The sequence below is a fragment of the Bidens hawaiensis genome, unplaced genomic scaffold (assembly GCF_021521415.1).
Source record: "Bidens hawaiensis isolate Kalapana, Puna unplaced genomic scaffold, B.hawaiensis_p1.1 tig00034608_1, whole genome shotgun sequence".
Classification (NCBI taxonomy): Eukaryota; Viridiplantae; Streptophyta; class Magnoliopsida; order Asterales; family Asteraceae; genus Bidens; species Bidens hawaiensis.
This window is the reverse complement of record NW_027495981.1, coordinates 122,034-138,822: the sequence shown is the minus strand read 5'-3', so window position 1 is coordinate 138,822 and position 16,789 is coordinate 122,034. Positions and strand designations below refer to the sequence as shown.

General features: G+C 43.6%; 1 pseudogene; it reads left to right on the top strand.

The window, feature by feature from the left end:
- The first annotated feature begins 15,043 nt into the window (after positions 1-15,043).
- Positions 15,044-16,077, top strand: LOC143586314 (uncharacterized; annotated as a pseudogene).
- The last annotated feature ends 712 nt before the right edge of the window (positions 16,078-16,789 follow it).

The window sequence follows — 16,789 nt, the reverse complement described above, 5'->3', positions numbered from 1 at the left end:
TTTGGATGGATTGTTATTGAGGTTGTTGGGTTCGGAGTGGTTGTACACGAATGGGTTGGGGTTGCCGGTCCACATGGCTTCAGTTGGTTCTACAATTGGGGCATTACGTCCATCTTTACCATACTTGTGGCCTACTATCACCCGACATTCTTCTTTCTGCCGATAACTATATTTTCCACATTTAAGGAAGGACCCTTTATGCGGTTCATGTTTTCACACCAGAACTAGTCTTAGTATAATACTGGGTTGTATGACATACCTACTTATTCACAAGTCTATCTTGCACTATACTTTTATCATTTCCCTTCTTTAACACTCGACGTTTCACCTAACGTCCTTCCATTCCGCTTCCCATAGAATCAAATATATCAATGCTGGCTTGTGACACAACCCTTCCAAAGGTTGTATATTTTACAGGGTTGACTATACTCATTATCGATGGGGTTAGCTCCCAATATAGCGCTCACTTCGCTTAATTTCAGGAGTAATTAGGCATGTTACCAGACATGACAATTCCTTCAAACGATTAGCGTGTTCTAAGTGATCAGCACACAACATTTCTATCTTTCATAGCTCAGTTTCCAATCTCTGAGTTTAATTACTCGAATAAAAGTGCTCTAGCACAAGAATTTTAAATCCTGACCATATCATCTGAGCAATAATTTTCTAACTATAATTTTGTACCATCGTGTTCCATCACGATACAACATAATCTACCAACATATCTGTAGCATATTTCACTACACAATGTTCTAGACTCTTACCAATATCCTTAACCATTTCGATCTTTTCTATCCACTCGCTAATCTATTCCTCCCTTTACCATCAGTAAACTATTAATAATCCCCTTAACACAACCGATAAACATATCCTTCATACCGGATCTAATTCATTACGACTACTATTCATGTTTAGTTTATAACTAATACTTGTAGTCATAATAGTATTCGGTGGGACATTAACACTCTTAGTAATAACACTAAGAATTGAAATATTCATAATCATGTGATTGTTCGATCTATAAGTCTGCGATCACATTTGCATCAACACTAGCAGTGATCTGTGATACGACATTCGGTATCATCATCTGCTATCCTTGAGCAATCAACAGAATCATATCAATCTCCATCATTGGAGTTACTCATTTTATGTCATTCTGCCGTACTCATCCCGTACGCAGTAATCAATACTAATCTCACCATATAACTCGTTACCAGCTCAATCATAACAGCAGGTACACATACACACCAAATATTATCATACATATTACACATACCAGTATCTAGTATATATATGTCCCACAAATATAATAACACATGTACTTAACCTGACGTCGGTTAACGTTTAAATATGTTTCATAACCCTTGTCACCAACTGACATATAGATCTTTCTCAATAAGGATTAATGTTTTAATATGCTTGATTTCAATATCCTTCTGCATGTCAGCATAACCGATACATGCTCACCGTGAGCACCAACGATTACGTACCACGGAGTTATGCTATCCGTGTCTATTTGTATAACCGGCATACACGGTATACCACCTACGAACGAACAACCAACTATGCTATAATGATTCCCACACCTCTTTGTGTATGAGTAATCATTCTATTCGAGAATACATAGGTATAGACATCTAACGGATGTAAGGATAACATAGGGAGTTACAAGGTTCAAGGTAATCGCGCAACATGGGTTGCCTTCAAATATTATCAATTATTATTATGGGAAACTCTATCACTTGCTCAGTCAATGTCCTCAGGCGTTCTAGGTTCGCAAAAATCGGTAATTCTCGATCTGGAGGTGGTATGTCTCCTATGTTTGAGAGTGAGAATTACATATATATATTTATATATATTATTTTTATCTGCTCATTTATTATCAAAATTCTTTTTTTTTTATTTTTTTTTAACGGAATAAGAATAGGTTCACGTACAGGTCCGTCCGTACGTGAGGGTTGGCGGTTCAGGTGAACATAGGGGGTTATTAGGATATACGGTACCGGTGTTGGTAGGGTAAGGGATTTATCAATTTTGGTTGGGAGTGACGGTTACTAGATATTTCTGGTTAATGTCAAACTGGAGATCTAACTTGGTACTATCATAACTATGGCCCGATAAGTCTGACTCATTATCAACCGATGCTCTAGAAATTTCAGCATCCTCGGTACTTTTATTATTTCATCCCCCGGTTCCTTATCCGGGTCCCATTTCTCAATACATGTACCCACAAGATATGTACATATATATATATACACATTAGCACGTATAAATAATATTATATACTTTACACATATGTTGCCATTTTTACCTATTAATGTACCCAGTGACTTCCCCTGAATTCCCTCGTGCAGACAAGTCTGTTATTATGTTCCGGACCATAATAACTCACTTGTCCATTCAAGTTCATCCAGATCCCGTCACTATATATTATTAGTTGATATTCAGATCCTATAATACTTGAGCTACTGGTTATATTTTAGGTATCTTTTAAAGACATCCTAAATCTTTATAACCAATGGCTCTGATACCAACTTCTGTAACACCCTGAAACCGCAACGGAAACGTAAACGGGATGCCACAGACACATCTGATATCAACCACATTGTTTATAAAGAAAACTAAATATATTAATATACTTCAAATTACATTATCTCGTATTTCATTACCGTCTAGGTGATACACACATCATACCATACGATACATAATTCTATGTAATATAATGTATCCTAACATCCCACACGCAAATCTTACACACATCAAGCACTTAGCACGTAAGCAATCACTTCATCTTAGTTGTACCTGAAAAGCATGTGAGAAAACGGGTCAACTACGAATAGTTGGTGAGTTTCACAATTTGAGTAAACCTTGATAAATCAATATCATAATATAATATTATCTGGGGACACTGTTAACCCAGTACTGTACCCTTTCCGGGGGCAATGTTAACCCAGAAACACCTCTTTGGACATCTGGGGACACTGTTAACCCAGTTGTACCCATTCCGGGGGCAATGTTAACCCAGAAACACTTCTAGAGACATCTGGGGACACTGTTAACCCAGTACTGTACCCATTCCGTACGATTCCCGTACAATCAAATATTTATAAATACACGCAAATCCATGCGTTCAGTATGTACTTAAACATTTCAATAGTAACATGCTTCCGCCCCGGGAAAATATTTGAAAATAATTCAGAAAAAGGGGCTCGTGAAACTCACCTTAGCACATGCAAGCAGGTAACAACAATCATTATAAGTTAACATATCCAATCTGTAATATGATCCCTACGATCGTTACTATACACTCATTATTAATATAACTTTAACCAAGTTAACCGGTACATCTGGGGACACTGTTAACCCAGCACTGTACCCGTTCTGGGGGCAATGTTAACCCAGAAACACTTCTCCGGACTCAGATTGTGATATCGTTTAGAGTTCATTGATCAAAATTATTATTAGTCGTTTTTCCCGTTTTGCGTGCCTAGCACGGTTATCCGTTTTTACGTTCCAAAAATGAGTTTGGTCACACACGACCCGAAAATAGTTGTTGACTGATAATTTAGTTAAAGTTGTGAAATTAGAGCTCGGTTTAGACGCCCCGATTGGCCGCGGGACCCGTTTCCGTCTTTGGCGTACCGGAAACTGTTAAATCGGTTAAAAATACCCAAATCATCCGAATTACTTTCGGATGATTCATTTTTACTTGTTTAACTCTATTATATGAAAATAGTTCATTTTTAGGGTTTTTATACACCAGTCAGTTCGTTTAGACGAACTTTACCGGTTTATGCGTTTTAGACTTTAAAAGTTTGTTTTTATCTTCTTTTTAGCACGAATAATTATCCGTTTAGTCTCGGATCTTGAAATTTTGCAAAAATCACTTTTTGACAGTGGGGAATTTAATAAAAATATTTCCAGAATTAATTTTTATATTTAAAATTTATTTATCTATTTTTAAACACCATTTAAACACTAAATATGTCGTAAATACCAAACGATCTTAGAAACATCCCAAATTTCTCCTGGATGTCCCCTGCCATCCACATAGTCCCCTGTAATTTTTCCAGAACCAAAATCTTCCTTTACATGCCATTTTCACTAAAACCGAGCTAGAAAACCCTAGAACTCGTTTAACCGAAAAGCCTACTTAGACTTCTCCAACTGACCTCAAATTTTGTGTGTGACTTAATCATGATATAAAAAGCTTATCTGAAATTTTCCAGAATTTTTCATGATATTTAACTATTTTTCATCATTTTTGGCCAAAACCGAGCATTAAATTCACCAAATATTCATCCTTTATCAAAAATTACCAATAATTCACAGAACTCATATTTTCATGTGTAGATCATCCCTGTGAAATTTCGTGACCTAACTCTAAACCATCAACAATCTGTCCAAAAACTCCAAAACCGAACATAAACCGAATATACCTTTCGTTTTCCGCCACTACAAGCTACAAACTCGTCTTTCCGCCTTATCTATCACTAAATAAAGAACCTACAACAAACATACCACAATACCAAGCAAGTTACACTCACGATCAAGCCATTTCTTTCATGGTTTCGGTTATGATTCAAAAACAAAGATTTAACCGTAAAAATTCGTTTTTGATTCGTTTAATTCCTTTCTTGGACCAAGATCCCTTGTATAACCCGTATACATCACTTGATCATGCAAGAATCGGTTTTCATCATTGAAACCTCATTTTCTTGCAAATAAACTCAAGAAACGAAGATGGAAACATGATTAACTCGATTCTTTACCTTGTTTTCTTGCTACAAAATCTCGGTTTTGGATCATGATCTTGAGAGGAAGAGATGGATGTTGATTTGTTGGATGAAAAAAAAGAAATAAAGGGCTATGGGGTTTTCCCCAATCCGATCGGAACTCTTAGGGGGGTGGGGTGGGACCCACCTCTCCATTCTAGGCCACATGTTTGGATTTCGGATATCCGGATAATGTTTTGGATAATCTGGTTCAGTTCGTTTTTCGGTTAAATGTCTAATTCGGCTTAAAACGAGGTTAAAACGGTCGTTTTTTCGGCTTAAAAATGAAATTTATATAAAACCGATTTAAAAACTTTAAACACTTAAACCATGACGTTTATTAACTTAAAACATCATATCATTAATTATCGCGCATCTTTTTCGGCTTGATCGATCATCTCTTGCTCGGTCTGGTATTAAAGGTTTCGTTTAATGTACCGACGTACCATTAAATCGAAATTCTTTTTCTGTGCTTTAATTCACTTATCCCGAAGCTTTAATACTTCGTAAACATCACTAAATATCATATATCTCGTCTATAATTGAACCCTCGATTCGTTCGGGTTTCAATAACTATCGATCGATTAATCGCATATTCAATACGATGAATTATATATTCACGTACGATCAATACAGTGAACCATGTATTCTCGTATAATTACTATGGTAACTCATGTACCCGACATTAAATATGACGTAACTATTGTCTACCGGTTAGGGTATACCGGGTTTCGTCGGAATCGTTACAGCGTGAGAGCGGTGGTCCCGCTCGGTTGGGTACTCGTGTTCTCGACGAGAACGAGTTGCCCATCTTGGAGCAAACGGCGGATCGGTTTGTGGAGGTCTACCCGCCAGGCCACGAAATTCTGAGCGTCACGCGGCCAGGTAAGGGTTTCATTAACCCTCACCCTCTTCATGCTCAAACCTCTGCTGGAGTTTCTCTAATTTTGTCATCTTCTGATGAGGAATCCGCAGACGGTCCTTTCTTCGTGAGGAAGAAGAAAGCTGCCGGCGTGAAGGGCAAGGCGAAGGTTGCCTCCACTGCTGATCAGGGGAACCGGTCTGACTCGGAAACCGAAAGTGAGGAGGCGGCGGGGAACCCTGGTAGTGGTGAGACAACTGTCTCGGCGGTTGAGACAGCTGCCACCTCCGCGCGACCAAGTTCTACGACGGTGACTGGCGTGAAGAGGCCAGTTCCATCGGGTTCGTCCCCGCCTGTTCGCACCTTCAAGCTCAAGAGGACTCGTAAGTATAAACTTCATTTACCTTAACTGCATATCTTTCCGCCATTATACTTATATATCTTGTCTTCGTGCAGGCGTGGATGCTACCGCATTCCAGAGTGGAGCGGGGAGGAGCGTTTCTGGACCCATGACGGTAGGTTTGGTCAACCTACCCGAGGCGATAACCCAGGCGGCTACGCCTGTTTGCAGTATTGGTTCAGTTGCTCATCCCGTTGAGGCAACTATTCCAACTGTAACATCATCCCCGCCGGCTGTCAGTGCCATCTTCACGGAATCCTTCACTGAGCCGGCGGTGGTTTCTTCTGCGGGTTCTTCCGCGGCGACTGCCACGGTTGTGAGTTCACCTCCGGTGAGTTCAACCGCGGCGGCCTCCACCATGCCTCCTCCGGCGCCGGCGACCGCGGCCGGTCCTTCAGGTATGTTCGGGGTTGGGGCGTTTAGCCAATCTTTGCCTCCTTCCCGTCTCCTTGACCTTTTGGATGGATATCCCTTTGGTTCAGGTGATGGGTTTGGTGGCTATCGGCCTGTTGTCGACCCTACAGGTGCGTGGGGTTATCTTGACCTTATATCCCTTTTATCATTTTTTTCTCTTTTAACTGTTTTTTGTTTTATTGCAGTTCGTGATTCCAACGAGGTGTACGCTCCTCGGTGGAGTATCCGCCGGGGAACGACCCTCCGGACTACTGCGGATTGCGTCGAATGGGCGCGCCACGCTGCCCCAAGCGGTGCGTTGGGGGAGGCAATGGCTAGCTACCAGGAGGGTAGGCTAACCAATGAGCTTAGAATTCTCCTTGCCCGGATGCAGCCGCGCGTCGAGCTGCTTTGTCGTGAAAACGACAAGTTAAAGACGGCGCGTAGCCTGGAAGTGGCTCAGGCGCGGGCTATCCGGGAGGAGAATAAGAGGCTCGCCGCCGTTGCTGCGGAAAAGGAGAAGGCCTTCAAGGTCCTCGAGGTTGAAGTTCAGGCCCGGCTGGAGGCCCGTTCCAAGGCTACCCAAGCTGTTAACGAACAGCTTTGGTTGGCTAAGGAAACTGCACGGAATGCAACTGAGAGGGCCACCAAGGCTGAAGCTGTTGCTGAGCCTCTACGCACCGAGAATGAGGAACTTAAAGCCAAACTCGAGAGGCTCCAGCAGGCTCATGATGCCTTGGCCATGGAAGACGCCAAGAAGCTCCAAGAGATCTTGGACCAGAGGGGCATACTTGACCACACTGAGCGTAAGCTGAAGGGCGTTGAAGAGGCTGCAGCTAAAGATGTGTTGCTTGCCAACCTTACTAAAAACGAAGCCGAACGCGCCCGTGATGAAGCTCAAGCTGCCCTCCGGGAGGCTCTGGTTACCAAGGAATGGCTTCTACGAGAAGCGTTGTCGCAGGTATGTGCAGCTTCATAACTTCTTTACGCTTTTTCCTTTCACTTAGAAGAGTTTTTGATATACTTCTGTTTTGTAGGTTGTGCATCGGGTTCTTACGAACACATCTTATGACGATGCCATGAGCGCAGCCCTCAACGCTTCTCATGAGGATGGGGAAAAGGCTAGCTTCCTGCTTGGTCTAGGGTTTGTTGAGAAGGGCATCCCGCCTTCCAACTTCCCTCTATATGACGTGGATACTGAAGCTGCTTATGACCAAGCAGTGAACCAGTATGCTGTCTTCCCGCATCCGGTGGTGGAGAAGGTGAACGAGATTGCTGCTGCTGATGATGGGCTAGCTATTCTTAAGGCTTTCCTTGAACCGCCACACTCTACTGATGGTGCGGGTTCAAGTGGGAGTGGTCCTGAAGCTTGAGCCTTTAGATCCCTCTCCACCGTTGGAATAGATTTTTATTTTTGTATAGATTTATATTCTTGTATGCGGGTATGTGCCCGGCCATTCTTGTAATACTTAAATTTTTATGGAATATAAATCTTTTGTTAATGCCTTGCCTTGTAAACCTTATATGTTTTGCTCATGCATATTCTAGTTTAACTTAGCAATTTCTTAAGTACTTTGGATAAGTTAACCTTTCAACGTGGCAGATAGGTTAAAGTTTTGCTTCCTCTTTCGTGATTGTGCGGGTAAGACCGTCACTTTCACTTAGTAGGATGGCTAAACTTTACCTATATCTGACCTGCGTGGAGGTTTTCCTCATCTTTTCCTTAGAAATTTTCTAAGTGTTTTGAATAAGTTAACCTTTCAACGCGCGGTTGTCAATAGGTTAATGTTCAGTTTCCTCTATCATGATTGTGCGGGTAAGACCGTCACTTTCATTTAGTGGGATGACCAAACTTCACCTATAACTGACCTGCGTGAAGGTTTTCCTCATCTTTTCCGTAGAATTTTTTTTCCGTTTTTTGTGTTTATGCGGGTTTTGCCGCCTTCCACACGCAACGACTTACTTCTTCCCATATTTATGCGGTGAATACCGGCATATCAGTGTGGGAAGTTCATAAGTATAAAGGTAAGGCTATCAACACAATGTGATAAAGGAGAATCATTTCCATTAGAAGTGGCTCTAGGCCTTTTCTTTACAAGTTTGGAATTGATCTACATGTAACATTTGCGTAATTGAGCTCCATTCCATGTTCTTGGGATGGGAGTGCCATCGAGCCTTTCGAGCCGGTATGCGCCCTTTCCCAAAACTTCTTTGATAATGTATGGTCCTTCCCAGACCGGGGCCAGTTTTCTGGGCGCTCTTGGTTCGAAGCCTCGTTGTTACGCAATATGTAGTCTCCTACATTGAAGTTGCAGAGTTTTACCCGCGTGTTGTAGTATTTTTGCATTTGTCGCTTGTAGTTTTCTTCACGCGCTCCGGCTAAGTCTCTGCGTTCCTCGGTTAACATAAGGTCTAACCGTCTTTCCGCATAATTGTCTTCTGGCTGAATCAAGACCCTTGGTGAGGGTAAACCAATTTCGACCGGGACCATGGCTTCAGTACCATAAGTGAGGCTGAACGGGGTTTCTCCCGTACTGGCCTTTTTCAGCGTTCTGTTTGCCCAAAGGACGTGTGGAACTTCGTCCACCCAGCCGGATCTGTGTTCCAAGAGTCTTTTCTTTATGCCGTCGACGATGCTCTTATTTGCTCTTTCCACCTCACCATTACCCTGCGGGTGCGCCACTGAGGTAAAGGTGTGGGTGATTTGAAGTTCTTCCAGCCACTTTTGTAGCTTCTTGTCAGCAAAGTTGGTGCCGTTATCGCTCACCAAAGTCTGTGGAAGTACAAAACGACAAATAAATTTTTTAAATAAATTTTTTAATATGTTTTGCGGTTGTTTGGGCTAAGGGTTTTGCTTCTATCCACTTGGTGAAGTAGTCGATGGCTACCACTAGAAACTGAACGTTTCCTGCTGCTGTGGGAAATGGGCCTGTCACATCGATGGCCCACTTCTGAAATGGCCATGAAGAGGTGACTGGAACAAGTTCATTCTTCGGGCGATGCGTGTTGGGTGCGTAGAGTTGGCAAGCCCTACACTTTCTGATGTATGCCAGCGAATACGTATGCATCCCCGGCCAAAAGTATCCCGCGTTGTTTAGCTTAGCTACAACAGCGCGTGGACCTGCGTGTACTCCACAGATGCCCTCGTGCACTTCCCTTAGGAGGTAACCAGCATCTTGGTTGTCTACGCATCTTAGGAGTGGGCCAAGAAAGTTACGTCTGTAAAGGATGTCATCGATGAGTTGATAGTTCAGTGCTTTACAACGTATTTTTCTTGCCTGTGTTTTTGACTCTGGTAGTATACCCGCCGCAATTATTGGTGTCATCCATGTTTCTGTGCCGGTTTGGATGACACAGATTTCCTTGTGCGGGACTGATGGTGCTCCAAGGAGTTCAATGCGGATGTCCTTTCCCAAGTGGGTGAAGGCTAATGATGAAAGCTTGCTTAACGCATTCGCAGATTTGTTTTCGCTACGCTTGACGTGTATGACTTTACAATCGTTAAAATCGCGCATAAGGGTTTTTGCTTGTGCGAGGTACAGGGCCATTGTGTCATTCACGGCAGTGTACGTCCCGTTTATTTGGTTGGCTACTAACATGGAATCCACATGGGCTTCCAAGTTCTTCACTCCCATCTTACGCGCAATTCTCAGCCCGGCCAAGAATGCTTCATACTCCGCTTCGTTATTCGTACTTGGAAAATCCAGTCGAATAGCGTAAGTGTATTCTTGGCATGCTGGGTTGGTTAGTTTCAACCCTGCGCCTGAACCCTCGTTGCTGGCTGCTTCATCAGTGTAGAGTCGCCAGACATCATCGATGTCCTGTGCTGGGGAGGGTTGAGCCTCCTCCTGGCACTCTTTCTCCCGCGAAGCGGGGACTTCCGCAATAAAGTCGGCCTGGCCTTTTATGGCTGGTCTCGGCTTGTACTTTATCGAGTATTCTCCCAATTCTATTGCCCATTTGGCTAGGCGTCCCAACAATTCGGGTTTGCCCAGAACGTTTGCAAGTTTGAAGTTGGTGAGAACGGTGATTGGGTGACCTTGGAAATATCGTCTTAGCCTGCGTGAAGCCTGTACAAGTGCTAGGACTAATTTTTCCAGGGTAGAGTACCGGGTTTCTACGTCTGTTAGGACACGGCTAACATAGTAGATTGGCATCTGGATGCCTTTTCGCTCTACTAGCAGGACTGCCCCGGTTGCTCTATCTGTGGCGGAGAGGTATAAGATTAATTCCTCCCCCGCTTCTCGTGCTGTGAGCGTTGGGAGTTCGATCAAGCGTGACCGAATTTCCTGAAAAGCTGCTTCCGCTTCTGGTGTCCAGCGGAAGTGCGTTTTCTTTAAACAGTTTCTCAATGTGGACACGAATGGGAACGACCTATCCGCATGGTTTGCCAAAAAGCGGTTAAGTGCAACTAGTCGTCCATTCAGTGTCTGAGCTTGCTTGATGGTAGTAGGTGATTCCATTTTGATAATGGCTTCGACCTTTTCAGGGTTCGCTCTGAAGCCATCTTTAGTAATGATGACTCCTAAGAACTTCCCTTCTTCCATCCCAAAGGAACACTTGCTCGGATTGAGCTTCATGTTTATCTTTCTGAGTGTGTTGAAAGTTTCTTCGATGTCTTTCAACATCGCTTCTGGCTCAGGGCTTTTGACGACCAAGTCATCCATGTAGACTTCCAAGTTCCTCCCAATTTGGGCATGAAACTCTTTGTCCATCAGGCGTTGGTATGTGGACCCTGCATTCTTAAGTCCGAATGGCATCATTTGATAACAAAATGTGCCATCGGGCGTCCGAAATGCGGTTTTGTCCTGGTCGTCTATGGCCATGTGGATTTGATTGTACCCCTTATACGCATCAAGGAAGCATTTAAGGCGAAACGGTGCTAACGAATCTACCTTAAGATCAATTTCGGGTAACGGATAACAATCTTTGGGGCATGCTTTGTTTAAGTCTTTGAAATCTATGCATATGCGCCATTGTTTGTTAGACTTCGGTACCATAACGGGATTTGCAACCCATGTTTGATATCTGCTAACGCGTACGATGCCTGCGTCAAGGAGTTCCTTGACTTGGGTTCTACACGCGTTAGCTTGTTCCGCCCCCATTACTCTGCGCTTTTGAATGACTGGCGTAAAAGCCGGGTCACACTTGAGCTTATGCTCTGCCTTACTTCGAGGTACACCAGTCATGTCAGCTGGTGTCCACGCGAAGATGTCAGCGTTTTTCTGTAGTATGCGTTTGAGTAAGGTGCGCGTAGGATCAGTGATTGTTGGGCCAATGGTAACAGCCTGGTCAGGGTATTTGCCATTGAGGGCCCATTTTTCTGGTTCGGTGATGGTTGGTTTAGCCATCTTTGGTTTGGGTTTAGATGAGATAGATGCGATGCATACCTGGGGAATACCGGTGATCATCGCTACACCCTCAGCTGTTGGCCATCCCATCATGCCGTGGACTTGAAGATACCACGGCATTGAATCTTGCCATCCCGTCTCTCCCGAAGAGAATGTCGTATGTGTGGTGTGGCTTCCTCATCACGACGAAGTCCACGTCTTCTGTGCGGGAGTGTTTCCCGTCCGTGAGAATGACGGGGAAAGATAGGATACCCAGGGGGGTGTTCGTGCTGCCGTCGAACCCTTCCATCGAGGCGTAGACCGTTTCCAGACGTTCCTTGTCTTCGTCGTCTAGCTTGTCGAAGAACTGCATGTACATAACCGTTGACGAGGCGCCGTTGTCAGCAAGAGTGCGAGAAGTGATGTAGTGCCCTAGCTGGCTTTTGATGACGATTGGGCCTTCTTTGCTGGGTCCTCCTGGCACTCGCGGGAAGCGCACCTCAGCTTCCTTCCACGCGCATGGTTCTGTCGTTCGTCTTTTTCTTCCTCTGATGTTACTATGAACCATGTGGATGCTGATGTCAATGGGTTTTCGTCCGTTGCCTTTGTATCGGTTATCATTCCTCCCTCCATTCTTGATTGATGCCACAAGGTGTGTAAGTCTTCCATCCTTGACGAATGTTTCAACAATATCCTTCAAGGATGTACACTCCTCAGTGTTGTGACCCTTTGTCCCTTGGAAGTCACAGGATTTGCTCTGATCCGCATTAGGTCGCTGCCGGATCATTGGAGCTTTTGGCCATGGGAGTTTTTCGGTGGCAAATATCTCCGTGACGCTTTTGGTGAGTGGCGTCCACCGGTGTTTTCGGCTTGATGGATGCGTGTTATCCCTTCCGACTACTAGAGGGCGAGAGCTGGATGAGGTGTCAAAGTTTACCCTTGACTGCCAAATACCTAGCTTCCTCTTTTTGTTTTGCCGGGCGGTCCGAATGTTGTTTTCTCTAGTCCTCTGCGTGTAGAGGTGTGTATTCTGGGGAAGGTCCCTACCCAGTTGCTTCTCCATTTCGGCAAAGCGCTTGGCCGCCGTCATGATGGCATCCCATGTGGATGGCATGCCGTCCTTACCCGTCAACGTGCGGATAAGCTCTGGGTATTCGGCGCCCTGGATGAAAGCGGCGCGAACAAGATCTTCGCTTATTGTGCCCAGATTCAGCTTTTTCGAGTTGAAGCGAGTGGTGAAGTCTAGTAAGGATTCATCCTCCTCTCTAACGCAGTTGAGGATCGTCCACTGCTCTTCAGTATATTTCCTCTGTTGACTGAAGTGTTGGCTGAACTTGTGTTGAAAGTCCGCCCAATCATAGATGTGATGGACCGGTAAACGATCAAACCATGCCCTGGCCGCTCCAACCAGCGTCATCTGGAACATATAACACCACGTGGGTTCCGTCCAGTTGCTGACGGTTGCCCCCGCTATGAATCTGTTCAAGTGATCGTCTGGGTCGGATATACCATCATAAGTGCCGATGTTGGACATCTGTTTGGCACTCTTCGGGGCGATTGCTTCCGCAATGTACCTTGCAAATTTGGACGTTCCCGCATTTGCAACAGTTGGTCTAAAGGTTTTGGAGAAGTCACGTGGGTTTTCCCCCGCGTTCCTTTGTTTAAAGGTTTCTCCAAAATTCCTTGGTTGGAAGTCCGTTTCTTTGCGCTTCCCTTTCGTCCTATGGCGAGGGTTTGCGTCACTGTCGGACTCCTCCCAATCATCGTCCAAGTACTCGCACTCATTGCTCATGTTGAGCTGTTGAGTGCTTCCGAATTCGTCAGCCTGCTGGAGTGAACGTAAGCGTTCATCCAACTCAGCTTGGAATTCCTTCTGACGTGCTTCCGCCCACGCTTTAACTTGATCAAGTGTTTGGCGGGGAGCCTCGTCTGTTGTCTTTCCACCTGGGTATCAATGAATCCCAGGGGATGATTATTTACTGCACTTGCCCCGGCTTGGGTAACCGGGGTAGTGTTCGTAAAATTTGTTTACTCGCCGGTGTTCCCCCCAGTAGCTGGGGTTGTGGTTACCTGGGTTTCTTGGTCACTCGCTAGCCTTGGCACCGGAGTAACCTTAACCATCTTTCCAGAGGTTTTGAAAAAACTGAGAAAATTAGTTCTAGCTTTTATGCACGGATAGCGCCAATGAAGAAACACTAATTGACCCCGGGCAGATTATGGATAATCTGGGGGTTAAATAGATATTTCCCACGAGGGTTATTTCCGGCAAAGATGGTTATTCTTCAGATGACCTGCAAAACAGACACCGTGAGCTCGTCACTGAGAAGGGGGGGGGGGTTCCTCCTTGTGACCACCCTCCGGCGTGAGAATCAGACTAGATTGCTCTGAATATAAGTGTATATTAAGAGAAATAGCTAGTGAAGATAAGATACAAGATAATGATACCGTTCCAAGATGGTGGAGTATTTATAGCCGAAGGTAGGTTTCCAAGCAGGTACATCCAGCTGTATAATATTCCTTTTATACCAACTGTGGGCTACGCACGTGCCATGCTGGTAGTTGGTGGGTAGGCAGCGGCTGATAGTGACATGGCCGGCTGTGTACTATTCCTTTTCCGCCGGCTGTGTACTATTCCTTTTCCACCGGCTGTGTACTATTCCTTTTCCACCAACTGCAGGCTATGTACGTGCCACGACAAGGGTTGGTGAGTAGGCAGCGGCTGATAGTGACATTTTGTACTAGAGCGTGCTCCTCGTACTGTTGTCGGTGAGCTGTCACCCTGTGATTGGTTCATGGGCTGCTTTGGTCAGATCTTGTCTATTTTGTCCATACCTTGGTAGGTATGGTACAAAAGATCTTTCAGAAGCGTACGGACTGGCTCATTTGGGCGGGAGTATTCCCGCCTTGCTCATTCCTTCAGGTGACTGAATTATTGAGTTAGTGCCTTGTGCGTGTAGCCTTGCTATTAGTGCGGGTAGCCTTCCCTGATGGCTTGTATCCGCAACTGCGGGAACAGGCGGGGTACTTCACCATTGGGAGGCTTTTCCTGCGGGAACAGCTGGCGTACTGCGCGTAAGGTCTTCATCTCTGAGCATGGTTGGTCCTGCGGAACCAGTTGGTCCTTGCGCAGACGTCCCTCTTCAAGGTGAGTCTTGCGGGTCCAACTGGGCTCTGCTGGGACCTGCCTCTTCAATATAGATTCACTCTTTGTTGTTAAACCTTTGATCCAAATAAGAAACTTTTGTCCATCTAAAATTAAGTAGCATACAAAACTATTGTTAGTATGGAAGATGTGTGCTCTTCAGTACAAGATGAATACCTTTTCATTGATCCAAACATTGAGAACATGATTCATGACCATGTTCTGAATTCAAGTCAAGAACAAGAACAAGAACCTCCTTTGTTTCTAGACTTCCCTTCTCCTTTCTTTGATGCTATATCTACTACTCCAATACACACAAACAACCATACCAATCCATACCCCGTCACTTCCCAAACCAAACCCGTAAGCATAAACGCAGCGCATTCCGAATCGAAGCGTGTGAAGAAAAGAAGTGGTGCTAAGAAAGACAGGCAAAGCAAGATACATACTGCTCAAGGTCTTAGAGACAGAATAATGAGATTGTCTCTTAATATTGCCCAAAATTTTTTCCATCTTCAAGATTTGTTAGGGTTTGACAAAGCTAGTAACACCATTGAGTGGCTTTTTTGCAAGTCCAGTAAAGCCATTAAAGAGGTAGCTAAAAATTTTAGTACACAGCACACCAATCAAAGCATGAGTGTAGAGAACTCAAGGGAGGAGGAGATCAAGAACACAGAATTAAGGACAAAGCGAGTGCCGAATATTTCGTCGGTAAAGGAAACAAGAGATCAGGCAAGAGCAAGAGCTAGAGATAGAACAAGAGAGAAGTTGAAAAATCAAAAAGTTGAAAAATCAAAACATTTTTTTGGAGGAAACCCTAATGAAGAAATTTCCAAATTAGGGTTAGGTTATCAAAACCTAATAATCAAAATGCAGGAATCCCACAAGAATCATCAAGTTCCATGAATAATGTTAACAGTTTTGTAAATTATTCTGCAGTGAGTGTTGTGGACACATCAACTTGTTGTTCCACATTGATTAACCACAACACTCCAGCAGGTTGGCTGAATTCTTGGAATGGATTCTTGCCTGTTGAATGGAATGCTGGCAGTGAGTATTACAAGTACGGAATTGTGCCCAGCACTGTTTCTTTAACAGGTGGCATTTATGAGCAAAACCCTAGCTTGTTTATGATGTCTAGCACCAACATTCTGCATCAAAACCAAGGAAAGTAAGCTGATTCCCCTGCAGTCAAACATTAGCATGTATATTATCATGGTATGTGTATAGTTATGGATTGATTTATGTTCCTACTTCAATCCAACCCACCTCTAGCTTTCTTAGCTATTTATAGGACTTCACTTAATTGAATTTAAATTCAGTCTATGGACATAAATTTGAAAAGCAAATCAAGAATGAATCAAAACAACTATATATTGTTGTGTGGGTGGTGTAATGTATCTATTTCATATTTCTTTCCTTGTTTTTTGTAATCAAATTTTGTAAATATATTGTGTAGTGTATTAACTTGTGTGGTTGTAATATTCAGTGAAATTTTCTTCTTGTTTATTTATTGTTGGATAACACATAATCTTGTATCAGTTTAAGTTGTCACCCACAAATGTTAGAAATTGTTTATCATAAATAGTGATTATATAAACCCACAGAAATGATCCTTAACATTATAAGTTGAGAATGATCATGAAGCATCATAATTCATTGACAACATATTGCCACTAAATCAGATTAATGTTAGCATTCTTCCATCTACTGATTCTTTATGTAATGGGTTAATTTCCTTGACTTGGTGCAACATTAGCATTCATGTGTCCATGAGTAAGAAATTAGTGAAAAGGAAATAAGAGTAACAAAATTTGTTTCAAGTGATACTTGGATGCCCTGCTTAAAAGTTTTGCTGAAATTTGTGCTTGTTTAGCATCAATCTAA